This window comes from Macaca nemestrina, chromosome 2 (assembly GCF_043159975.1).
Source record: "Macaca nemestrina isolate mMacNem1 chromosome 2, mMacNem.hap1, whole genome shotgun sequence".
Lineage (NCBI taxonomy): Eukaryota > Metazoa > Chordata > Mammalia > Primates > Cercopithecidae > Macaca > Macaca nemestrina.
The window spans coordinates 42,039,030-42,045,143 of NC_092126.1; positions in this window are offsets into that span (position 1 = coordinate 42,039,030).

Here is a 6,114-nt window from a genome sequence, read left to right on the forward strand (position 1 = left end):
TGTATAAAGCCAAGCACTTGAAGGGCTACTCCCTCACTGAGGGTGTAAATTAGTCAAAATCTGCAGCGACAGACAAGAAAAAAGTTTGTCTATTTGGCATGGGATCTACATAGGTTAAAAAAAAGTTCTGTTCTGCTCTGACTTTGGTTTGGGGTTTGAATTTATCCTTTCTGCTAACTAAAATATTAAAATAATAAATGTCATTGCTTGTTAACACTTTAAGGCTGCCAGGAAGAAGTAAATGTAAAAGTTGTGTAGAGGAACACACCTTCAAAACCAGATCAACCAGAATTCTGTGTGATAAAGCCATGCCAAATATGAGCTCATAATCCACAATTGTAACACACACTGACAAACCCACACAAACTGATGCTCTTTGTAACCCACCAAGAGCATCATCAGAAGAAACATGCAGTGAAATTAGATTTCCAGGAGTTTCAGTTAATAAAGTCAAATACAGACTATAAAATCATTATGTTTAAAATGAATAAAGAAAATTAAAAAGCACTGAAAACATGAAAAAGGAATAAAATAATGTTTTTAAAACATTAAAAATTAAAAAAGAATCATTATTAAAAATATAATCACTAAAATTAAAAAGGTAATAGATGGATTAAACAGTTGATTAAACACAGCTTAAGAAAGAATTAGTGAAATAGAAGATGCAGTCAAGGAGATTACCCAGAATATATGTAACACAGAACACACTGTGATGCAAATTTAGATAAAAATAAAATTCTAAAATTTCCCAGAGAGAACAAAGGCCACCATACAGATTACATAAAAAAGAACAATGTAATAATGAGATCGATATTAGGCTTTTCAACAACTCTGATGGAATATGAAAAGGGAGCAATATCTTGTAATAATGAGGGAAAACACATTTGAATAAAATACTAAGCCCAGTCAACTATCATTCAAGCATGAGTTTCAGATATACTCTTACCATATAACCTTAGTTTCAGATATACTCTCGTACTTGAATGATATAAAAAAGTTTCAGGGCTGGGCGCGGTGGCTCAAGCCTGTAATCCCAGCACTTTGGGAGGCCGAGACGGGCGGATCATGAGGTCGGGAGATCGAGATCATCCTGGCTAACATGGTGAAACCCCGTCTCTACTAAAAAAATACAAAAAACTAGCCAGGCGAGGTGGCGGGCGCCTGTAGTCCCAGCTACTCGGGAGGCTGAGGCAGGAGAATGGCGTGAACCCGGGAGGCGGAGCTTGCAGTGAGCTGAGATCCGGCCACTGCACTCCAGCCTGGGCGACAGAGCGAGACTCTGTCTCAAAAAAAAAAAAAAAAAAGTTTCAGATATAATAGCCACAATATGCAAACAACCCAGACTTCCATCAACGAGTTGATGGATAAATAAATTGTGGTATATTCACACAATGAAATACTACTTGACGGTAAAAAGGAGCACTCTCCTGATATACACAACAACAGAGATGAATCTCATAGACATTATGCTGAGAGAAAGAAGCTTGACACAAAAGATCATATACTATATAATTTCATTTACATGAAACTCTGGAAAAGAACAAGCCTAATCTACAGTGATAGACAATAGATCAGTGTTTGTGGGTCTAGGGAGAGCAGGTAAAGGTAAAACTCAAATCTACCTCTTGATCTGTGCTTTCTTATTGTATGCAAATTATACCTTAATAAAAAAGGTGTAATTATGTTGATTGTTTATATAAAAGCAATTTAGTACAAACTCAAACTAAAATCCTGTATTATACATACATGAATGATGTGAAGTAAACTTGTACTAAGGAGACTGTAATTGCTGATTGACTATACGTTTGTGATAAATATTAGTTTGTTTTTTTTTTTTAAATTAAGACTAACCCTTATAGAGCAGAGGTTCTCAACCTCTAACAAGCATTAGAATCATCTGGAGGCTTATTAGAACACAGATTGCTGGGCTCCACCTCTAGAATTTCTGACTTAATGGGTTTAGGTTAGGGTCCAAGAATTTACATTTTTAAATAAGTTCCTGGGTGCCGCTGCTGCTGCTTGAGGACTACAATTGAGAACTACTCTTTTAGAATAACAGAAATCAAAGAGGAAATAGAGAGGGAAAATAAAATCCTAAGGTTTGGAGTCAGCCACACCAAGTTTTAAATCTAGGTTTCAGTGCTTCCTAGCTGGGGGGTCACTAACATTTCTGAGTCTTGGATTCATTCTCTGAGAATCAGGGTCATCGTAAGAATTAAACTACACCAAAAAACCAAAAAGCTCTTAACAGAGTCCTGGCACATAGTATGTATTTGTTTCAAGATAGTAACTAGATACGGGGGCAACAGATCAAACTCCTAGTAAATGTGTGACTTGTCCTAGGCCCTCAACAAAACACAGCTTCAGCATATTCTTCTGTTTCATATCTATGCATGTGTAGGAACTGGGGGTGGTATTGAGGGAAAAAGCGAGGGATAGTGGATGAGAAAAAGCAATTGCTACTCAATAACTCAGCCACTATTGTCCCCTACACCTTCCATTTAAGGAACACCACAATCTTAAAATTGGTAGCAGAGCCCAATTTCAAAAGTTCTGTCCTAGGGCTCCCAACTCTGTCCACCACACTCACAAATCACATACCTGGACGTTGCATTTTCTCAGTTGCCTGGGTGACTCCATTTCTGAATTTATTTACCTAAGTACTTGTGGAATTCTTCAGGTAACTTTTAAGACTGAGGAAAATGATCAACTATAACCAAACTTTCCAGGGTAGAAGAAGCTTTCTGGAGACTACATGAAAAAGTGCAGAGGTAGATCTCCCTAGAAGCTTGGTTCTGAGATAAATCAGTCAGCTAAGAGTGAGCACAGCAAGGACTCTCAGGAATTTACCTGCTGTCCTCGGGAGCATCTGACTACAGCAGCTGGGCTCCTGGGCTGGCTTCCTACAGCCAAGCAGTCTCTCCCTGGCCCAGGCCCAGGCCCACCCAGGCTTGCCAAGCTCTGTCCTGCTTTCTTCTTCCTCTTGACGTAAGAAGGCATTCCCTCAGCAGGCAAAGGGCCATTGGCTGGATGTTTGCTCAGCTAAAACACAGGTTTCCATTCCTGGGCAATGCCCCATGACTTGCCCATCTAGCTTAATTGAAGGTTCTCAGTATGAGAACTAGATGCTCCATTAAATTTGTCCTCACATGGAGGCCCCAGGGGAAAGTATGTCTTGGAGTTCCCTCAGTCACTAGGTAGGGCTGGGTCTAGTCTTAATTTTTCATGTAAATTGTGCCCCTTCTTAAGAAGGCAGAACAGGAGAGCAGGGGGATCACAAATCCTCATCCCTCCCAGGGCCATAAGGACTCAAATTGTTCTGGTCCAAGAAGGGGCCCTTCGCAATCCCCTTGTCCTCTCCAACCTTCCCCCGCCCTCTTACAACAGTTGAGAATAGATAGTAAGCTGGGAGTGGTCAATCCAAACCACCTCTTCCCAAGGGAGCTGTTCCTGCCTCTCTACCAAGGATCCCTGGACTGCCCTTGGCAATCCCACGCAGTGGAACTTGAGATTCCCTGACTTTTCTTTCCACTAAACCTAAGGAATGTCTGACATTTTCATTTGACATATTATGGAAATCTTTGCAAATCATTTCATATGATCTACTTCATTCTTGTTTATCTATTCATGTTTCATTGCATTTTAAAACAGGTATTAATGTAATAACATTCACATGGTTGGAAATTCAAGCAATATTAGATACACAATGAAAAGTCTGGTTCGCTTATGTTCATTTCCCACCACTGCTACTGTGAAACAGGAAACCATTTGTATTAATTTCTTGCATATCTTTCCAGAGTCGCTTTATAAAATGAAATATAAAGATTTATTTTCCCTCTTGTCTTTTTAACCAAAAAGTAGAATACAACAAACTTGAATCCTCATTTTTTTTTTTACTTACTAGTATCTTTTAAAAAAATAATTATTTTTAATTTTTATGGGTACATAGTTTTTTTATGGGTACATAATTTTTATGGGTACATACAGGAGGTATTCTGATATTGGCATACAATGCATAATAATCACATCAGGGTAAATGGGGGTATTATCACCTCAAGAATTTATCCTTTATGTTACAAACACTCCAGTTATATATTCTTTTGGTTATTTTTAAATGTACTATAAACTATTGTTGACTTTAATCACCCTGTTGTGCTTTCAGAAAATACTCAATTTTATGTATTCTTTTTTGTACCCTTTAGCCATCTCCACTCCCCCTTCCCTCTACCCTTCCCAGTCTCTGTAATGATCATTCTATAATACTTTCCATCTCCATGAGTCCAATTGTCTTAATTTCTAGCTCCCACAAATGAATGAGAACATGTAAAGCTTGTCTTTCTGTGCCTGGCTTATTTCACTTAACATGATGTCCTCCAGTTCCATTCATGTTGTTGCAAATGACAGGATCTTGATCTCTCTATGGCTGAATAGTACTCCATGGTGTATATGTACCATATTTATCCATTCGTCTGTTGATTGGCACTTGGGTTGATTCCAAAGCTCAGCTATTGTGGCTAGTGCTGCAATAAACATGAAAGTGCAAGTGTCTCTTTGATATACTGATTTCCTTTCTTTTGGTTATATACCTAGCAGTAGGATTGCTGGATTGTATAGTAGCTCTATTTTTAGCTTTTTGAGGAAACTCTATACTGTTCTCCATAGTGATTGTGCAAATTTACATTCCTACTAACAGTGTATCAACGTCCCCTTTTCTCCACATCCTCACCAGCCTATTGCCTGTCTTTTGGATAAAGCCATTTTAACTGGGGTGAGACGCTATCTCGTTGTAGTTTTGATTAGCATTTCTCTGATGGTCAATGATGTTGAGCACCTTTGCACATACCTGTTTGTCATTTGTATAACTTCTTTTGGGAAATATCTATTCAAATCTTTTGCCCATTTTAAAATCAGATTATCAGTTTTTTTTCCTATTGAATTGTTTGAGCTCCTTATATATTCTGGTTATTAATCATTTGTCAGATAGATAGTTTGCAAATATTTTCTTTCATTCTATGGGTTGTCTCTTCACTTTGTTGACTGTTTTCTTTGCTATGCAGAAGCTTTTTAACTTGATATGATCTTATTTGCCCATTTTTGCTTTTGTTGCCTGTGTTTGTGGAGTATTACTCAAGAAATCTTTGCCCAGGCCAATGTCTTGAAGATTTCCCCCTAAGTTTTCTTATAGTGGTTTCATAGTTTGAGGTCTTAGATTTAAGTCTTTAATCCATTTTATTTGATTTTTGTATATGGTGAGAGATGATTCTAGTTTCATTCTTCTGCACATGCATATCCAGTTTCTACAGTGCCATTTATTGAAGAGACTGTCTTTTTTCCAGTGTGTGTTCTTGGTCCTTTTGCTGAAAATGAGTTCAATGTAGATGTATGGATTTGTTTCTGGGTTCTCTATTCTGCTTCATTGGCCTATGTGTCTGTTTTTATGCCAGTACCATGCTATTTTGGTTACTAGAGCTCTGTAGTATAATTTGAAGGGAGGTAATATGATTCCTCCAGTTTTGTTCTTTCTGCTCAGGATGATTTTGGCTATTCTGGGTCTTTTGTGGTTTCATTTAAATTTTCCAATTTTTTTTTTGTGTGAAGAATGTCATTAGTATTTTGAAGGTCAGTAGTATTTTGTGAAGAATGTCAATAGTTTATAGTACATTTGGAATTGCATTGAATCTGTAGATTACTTTAGGTATTATAGCATGGACATTTTAACTATATTGATTATTCCTATTCATGAACATGGAATATTTTTCCATTTTTTGGTGTTCTCTTCCATTTCTTGCATCAGTGCTTTATAGTTTTTATTGTAGAGATCTTTTACTTCTTTGGTAAGGTTTATTAAGGTATTGGTTCTTCTTTAAATGTTTGGTAGAATTCAGCAGTGAAGCCATCAGGTCCTAGGCATTCTTTTTGCTGAGAGACTTTTTATTATGGCTTCAGTCATATGATTGATTTGCGTATGTTATTTGGTTAGTTATTTTATAGCTGTGTAAATGGGATTACTTTTTTGATTTCTTTTCCAGGTTGTTTGCCATTGGCATATATGAATACTATTGATTTTTGTATGTTGATTTTGTATCCTGGAACTTTACTGAATTTGTTTATTAG